This window comes from Cornus florida, unplaced genomic scaffold (assembly GCF_030987335.1).
Source record: "Cornus florida cultivar Cherokee Brave unplaced genomic scaffold, ASM3098733v1 CherokeeBrave_3.0.0_Hap2_Chr05, whole genome shotgun sequence".
Taxonomy (NCBI): Eukaryota; Viridiplantae; Streptophyta; class Magnoliopsida; order Cornales; family Cornaceae; genus Cornus; species Cornus florida.
In genome coordinates this window covers 14,068,563-14,075,585 of record NW_026775575.1, presented here as the reverse complement: position 1 = coordinate 14,075,585, position 7,023 = coordinate 14,068,563, and the positions used below count along the sequence as shown (strand labels likewise).

At 35.3% G+C, this 7,023-nt stretch overlaps 1 pseudogene; it reads left to right on the top strand.

Moving 5' to 3' along the window:
* Nucleotides 1-1,632: 1,632 nt before the first annotated feature.
* Nucleotides 1,633-1,731, top strand: LOC132310743 (small nucleolar RNA R71; annotated as a pseudogene).
* Nucleotides 1,732-7,023: the final 5,292 nt, after the last annotated feature.

Sequence of the window (7,023 nt, the reverse complement as noted above, 5' to 3'; positions counted from 1 at the left end):
TTTAATAAAGACATCCTCAATAATAGCTCGGGGCTTTTTGATGGATCGGTCGGCTAGTTGCAAAACTACCGACGTCGGTTTCAAGTCTCCTAAGCCTAATTTGACATACACTGAATATGGAAAAAGTTTAACACTTGCTCCTAAATCTAGAAGAGCCCGATTAATGACCTGGTCACTAATGATGCAAGAAGTAGTAGGCGAACCGGGGTACTTAAATTTTGGGAGAGTGTTATGTTGCAAAATGGAGCTTACTTGCTCGGTCAAGACCACTTTCTTTGGTGATTGGCTTTTGTTCTTTCTCTTTTGGGTGCAAAGATCTTTTAAGAATTTGGCATAAGCCAGAATTTGTTTGATTGCATCCAAGAGTGGAAGATTAATCTTCACTTGCCTAAAAACTTCAGTTATATCATTCACTTTGGTCTTTTTCTTTTCCAGAGAAATGGACCCTTTTAAGGCATCCGGATTTGGAGCTTTAGGCTTAAAAGTTTTTTCAAAATCTTTCTTTGAATCACTTTCAACACAAAAAAATTTCAAATCATCTTTCAAAACTTTTTCGACAAATGGCTCATGCACATGCAATGAAGGAAGAATAAAATAGGAAATAGGACGGGTGTCAACTTTTGGTTACACCAGTTCACTCATTTCATTTTGGACACCAACTTGGCTATCAATAATTTTTCCACTTCTTAAGGTTGTCACCGCATTGACATGTTCAATTGTGTGACCTTCCGATAAGGAATTGGTCTCCACAACAAATTGCTGCTTTGGTGGGGTATTTAAAGGCATCTTTCCTTTCTCTCTAGCATTCAAAGTACTAGCTATTTGCTCAACTTGGGTTTCTAGCTCAGCAATGGATTGGGAATAGGAATGAAGCAATTGAGTGTTTGTCTCTAAAGTACCCAAAGCGGTCAACACTTTTTCCTTAAAAGCGAGACTCCTAGAATTTCCTTGAGAATAAGATAATTGATTAGGAAAATGAGAATTTGAAAAGTAGTTTCCATGTGATGATTGAAAAGAAGATCTATAACCTTGGGAACCTTGGCTTTGCATTGGGGGTGGAACATACTTGCCTTGAAAACCACCTTGGGGAGGGTTTGAGCCTTCCACTAGCTTTTCCAAGAGAAGTTTGGATGGTTCCTCCACCCGGGATTGTAATGTGAGCCATAAGGATTATTCCCTTAGTTGAAAAAGATGGCATTTGCTTGTTCATGGTTCTCACTTTGCACATGTCCATGGAGACAATTGGAAGTAGAATGTAAGACACTAGAACAAGTCATGTATGATTTATTGGAATTATGATGATGAACATGATTAGGGGAGGAAGACACTTGATTCACTGAATTTTGGTTAATAAAAAATTGATCAAACCTTTGAAATAAAGACTTGACTTTGGCGGCTATGTTATTGGAATTGTCAACTTGATACAAGCCAACATTCTTCCTTTCACCTAAATTTCTACCATTGTTAGAAGACAAGGATCGATGCATTGAATTTTCACTCATGCTTTCATGAAGACGCCATACATCATCCTGATGTCTATCAAGATAAGAACCACCCATAGATGCATCAACCATACCCTTGAAATTATCCCATAAACTTTCAAAGAAAAATTGCACCAATTGCCATTTAGGAATGTCATGATGTGGACACTTCCTAAGCAAATCATTAAGGCGCTCCTATGCCTCATGAAACAATTCCCCTTCTTCTTAAGAAAATTCTCGAATTGAAGTTCTCATGGCATTGGTCTTTGAAACTGGATAGTATTTCTTCAAGAACTCTTGTTGCATTTCTGCCCAAGAAGTTATCGAAAAAGGCCTAAGATTATTGAACCAATATTTTACCTTATCTTTAAGGGTAAAAGGAAAAAGTTTTAATCTCAAAACTTCTTTCAGCATGTCCGTATATTTCACGGTGGAACACACTTCAAGAAACTCATCCAAATGCTTGTTAGGTTCTTCACTTGGAAGTCCATGATAATTGGGAAGCATTTGAATGGTTTGCGGTTTAATTTCATAGTGATGTGCTCTAAAAGGGGGTAATTGAATGCAAGTGTGTGCATTATATTCATTGGCACGTAATGGTCACGCAAAGCAAGAGGAGGATTCACAATCGGTGGTGCTACATAAGCACCTTGATTACCTTGAAGAATGGGAGGTTGTGGAGCAAAAATGGGCCGAGGCATTCCCAATGGAACTTGGCCTTGTTATTGTGGTGGAATGAAAGGTCTTGGCATACCTAATGGTACTTGAATATTATCATGATGCACATTAGGGTGGAGGATGCCTTGTTGGTCTATGTGACCAAGTTCCTCCACATGGTCCTCATTGATGTCTTCCATTGATGAAATGGAAAGACTAGAATTACCCTTTCCCTGATAATGACGAACAAATGATTCAAGACTCAAATTAAGTAGAAGAAGAGTATGATTTAATGACCTACGACCATGCATGCACAAAGAAAACAAAAACAAGCAACAAGCAAGTAGCAATCACTTCAACTCTGCAACAAATCAATAATTAACAACCTCCACATACGATGATCCTATACTCACATGCTTTGAACACTATGCAAGAAAAATTAAATTGTCTCCATGCAGGCTCACGATTTAACTAGAGATTGAGTTTAGAAAGGCTCACAAAGGGTCCTTAAGCAACTTCAAATGATTTTTCAATTTTTTCTTTGCCTTGCTTGCTTTGCAATTTTTATTTTTATTTTTAAGCTTTTTATGCTCTTGCTTAGCTTCACTTGGCTTATTTTGCTTTTCTTGCTTTTCAAATTCCCTTTGCTTTACTCTCTTAGCTCAATTCACCTAGCCAATCAAAAACAAACACAATAAGTAACCAAAAATAAAATAAAAATAAAAATAAAAACAAGATCAAAAGAGTACTAATTCCTAATTAATTTCCAAATACAACGGTGCCAAATCCCCGACAACGGCCCCAAAACTTGGTGTGTGTCGTGTCGATGCACCAAATTGCAATGAAAATGTGTGTAGTGTGGCCAAGTTTAAATTTATGAAATGCAACTACCACTTCTAACTGAAAATATAGCTAGAGTGAGTAGGGATCGTCCCAAGGGATTGGAGGTGTATTTGTGATGGAAATTAATGTTGGATTAGTAGGTCGAATGATTAAAGATTGATTGGTGATTGATTAACTAAACTACAATGCAATTAAAGATTAATGCAAGTAAAAAGAGAGCAATCTAGAAATTAGGGAAAAGATATAGGAGAGAGGTTTTGGGGCATAGAGTCACCACTAAGCTTTACTTCATCAAACACTAGCAATTGTACATTAATGGAGAAATTTAAATTGTAACTTTGTTTGTATGTGTGACATTAATTGAAACTAAGCATGGATGGCAAAAAAGTATAGATTGTCTAGCCAATTTTAATGAATAGTATAACCCATCAAATGAGACCAAGATTCCATTCAATAAAACCACAATTAATACACACATAAATATCTAGAGATATACACTCTTTCCATTCAAAAATATGGAACATAAAGAAACAAGAATGGATTGTTCACTTACCTAAGAAATTAAAGTATCTACACTACAACTAGGCTAGAGACATGAAATTAAACTAATTAAACTAGAGATGTGGTACAATCCATCAAGAAACAAGTGTGAACCATCAAATAAATCACAAAAGTGTTCCATTAAGCACCATACCTTGACCATCACTAGATTAACATCATCAATACACATAGACATGCATCAAATTCATTAAATCTAAAGATAAAAACATGAACATCAATTCTAGCATACATAGACATATGACTAGAGCTAAATGATCAATTGAAAGCATTAATATATACAAATCAAGTGAAAATCACAAGATTTATATTTATTCATGGTCAAAACATCTATTACAATTAACATCCCCAAAAATACACAAAGGCTAAATTTGAGAAGCAAGCTAGGGGCTATCTTTAGCCTTAAGAGAAGGATTTACCCACTCATTGTAGGGGGCATAGAACCCTCAAGGGCTAGCTTGGAGGTTGGCATCATCATCTTCATCCTTGCTTTCTTCTCCGAAACCCTAATTCTAGAGAGAAAAATTATCTATTCTATAATTGGTAATAATAATTATATCTATCTACTACAATGATGCTCAATAAATCACTTACACACTCCTTTGAGTAAGGACCAAGTCAGAATAATAGCCTCTAATTGGAGAAAATTTGCAGCTATGCACAGTAGGTAGAAATAGGCGTGCTCGGGAATTAGACAATTTATTGCCAGTAGACATTTCGATCGATTGAAGATTTTCGATCGATCAAACACTTGGCTTCGATCGATCGAAGATGACATGGCATCAAAAATATCTTCGGGCCATATTCACTTTGCTAAGCTACCACCGCCTTCATTTCAATCGATTGTAGACCACTTCGATCGATCGGGACTTCCCTTCGATCGATCGAAGTTCCTCTGATGCAATTTTCTTGGCTTCTTTCCAACTTTGCTCCTTAACTCCAAAAATGGTCTAAATGGCTCTTGTTAGCCTGTTTGAACATTATTAACCTGAAATAGGTAATAACACAAATAAGTATCTAAGATATGAATGTAACGACCCAGTCATTTGCCTTTCTTTCATTTTTCCTGAAATTTTACGAATGAAATTTTTTCGTTTAATTTTCTTTTCTGAGTTCTGTTTCGTGTCGCTTAGTGTCATATCAAGTGCTCGGAATTGGTTCCTGAGACTCTTTTCCGTGGATTGACAACTTCCTTTGAGGACCGAGTCATTTTCACATTTTTCGTTTTTCGACACTATTCATTTTTCGTCATTTTCCCTATTTCGTCTTTTTCCCTATTTTGTCTTTTCCCCGTTTGACACTTTGTTGGCGTAACCACACTTTTTGTGTTCGGAGTTGGTTTTTGACTTCATGTATCTCCATCTTTAGTGGTTTTCACGAAATACGTATCTTTACTTTTACAAGAAAGTACTCTGGTTGCTCCCGGTGTCCATAGGAGCATGGATGCAAAGTTCTTTGAAATTATTTTCTTTTCTTTGGGTGTTTTCCGTAAATATCTTTTGAAGATATTTCATTTTAGGGGTTTTTAAGAAAATATTTTTAGAAGATATTTTTATTCTGGGCCATAAGTGCAGTTTTCACTTTTTAGAGGGGCCATTGTGCAATTAATGAAAGTTATTGCAAAATATCTTGTTTTGAGCCTGGATTCTTGTACATGATTCATTTGCACATTTTGTTGAGTTGTGTACTCTTGGAATTTCCTCCTAGTCGATGTTTTCCAGTTTCAGGGTTTCTGGCCCCGGTTTGCACCAAACTTATTTTGGGTATAACTTTCTGTTCGGGACTCAGTTTTTGACGCCGTTTCTTCCATCATTTATATTTTATCATTTTAAATCTTTTTCATCGCACAAAGTTTTGTCATTTGAGCGCGTCTGCTCAAATTTTACTTTTTCGGACTTGACGTTTGGGACACTTTTTGAGATTTCTATAAAAGGGGGGTGAGATATTTCATTTTTCATCTTCTCCCCTCTTCATGCACGACCTGGAGCTCCCATGGCAGCCCAAGGGGTGCTGCCATCTTCTCTCTCCTCTTTTGGTTCACTTTTCCTTGATGAAAGTCTTCGGCCTTAACGTTTGTTGTTCCCCTCGCCGTGCTCTACCTTTCCCCCTTATTAGAATTCAGTTTTGACCATTTCTTGAGTTTGGTTTTGAGGTCAAGTTATGATTTTGATGGGGCTTTCATGGGGGTTATTTTCACGGCGCTGTCCCCGACAAAACCTAGTAGTTTCGTCGGATTCGGAGCTGGTTGCTCATGACTTGGTTTAAACATGTAACATGATTTTATATTGCCCCTTGATATGCTCATTGTCGTGTATTAAAATTGGAACAATTGAATAAGTATTAAAGATTTTATTTAATATTTATCTTAGGTGAAAGATTAATTCACATGGCCTTAACTAGTTTAAAATCAATATGTATTAGCATATTAAATTAGGCCTTAGCATGCTCTCCAACATAGTTGAATTTGAAAGTGATTGGAGGTGTTTTGAAAATTAGTAATTTTTAATTAATTTGCCCCGAGTGCACTATTCACTCTATTTAAATTCCGACCTGATATTCTTGATTTACATGCCATATAGTTTCACATATATTTTATTTAGAATATTCGGTTAGGTTTTGAAACCTTTTATTTAATTAAATTCCATGTTTAAGATTTAATCCTCATGGTGGTATACAACTTAGAATTGTATTATGGCATGATAAAAAATTAAGTTTTGGTATGGTTATTCACATGTATTAAATTAGGATTTATTGCATAAGAATTGCAACTTTTGTTTTATATTTAACTTTAGTGAAGGTTTAATTCGCATGGTCGTAAATTGAATGAAATAAACTTGTAATGTGATATTACATTAGTCCTTGGCAAGTTTTCCAACATAGGTTAATTTGAGAGTATTTGGTTAAGTTTAAAAATCAAGAGATTTTAATTAAAATAATTAATTAAGATCTATTTTGTGGTCCCATTAGCTTAATTAAGGTTTTAACTTGATATTTGTATTGGCCATGACTTGTTTACTAGTATATATTAATTTGGGACTATTAGAAGTTGTTTTAGAACCTTGGTAATTAAATTAGCATGATTTAATTAAAGTTCTACTTTATTGTTCCAACAACCTAATTGAGTTTTAGAATGGATATAGGTGATGACCATGCCATGTCCTCTAACATGTATTAAATTGAGGTTATTTGGAATTGAATTGGAATCTAGAGAATTTAATTATGTTTATCTATTTAAATTCTATCAATTTGCTCCATTATCTAGATGTGTTTTAGAATTGGTTTCTATATTCAAATCATGGACTTGGACTTGTTGTATATTCATTTGGTTATGTTTTGAACATTGGATAACATAGTTGCTATGTTTGCATTCATGAGAATATGTTTCCCTTATTGAATATATTGTTGCCTTGTGTAATGATTTACACACTTCGTGTTTAACATCTTTCATGCATAGCGTATAACGAATCGCACACTGAAGATTCGA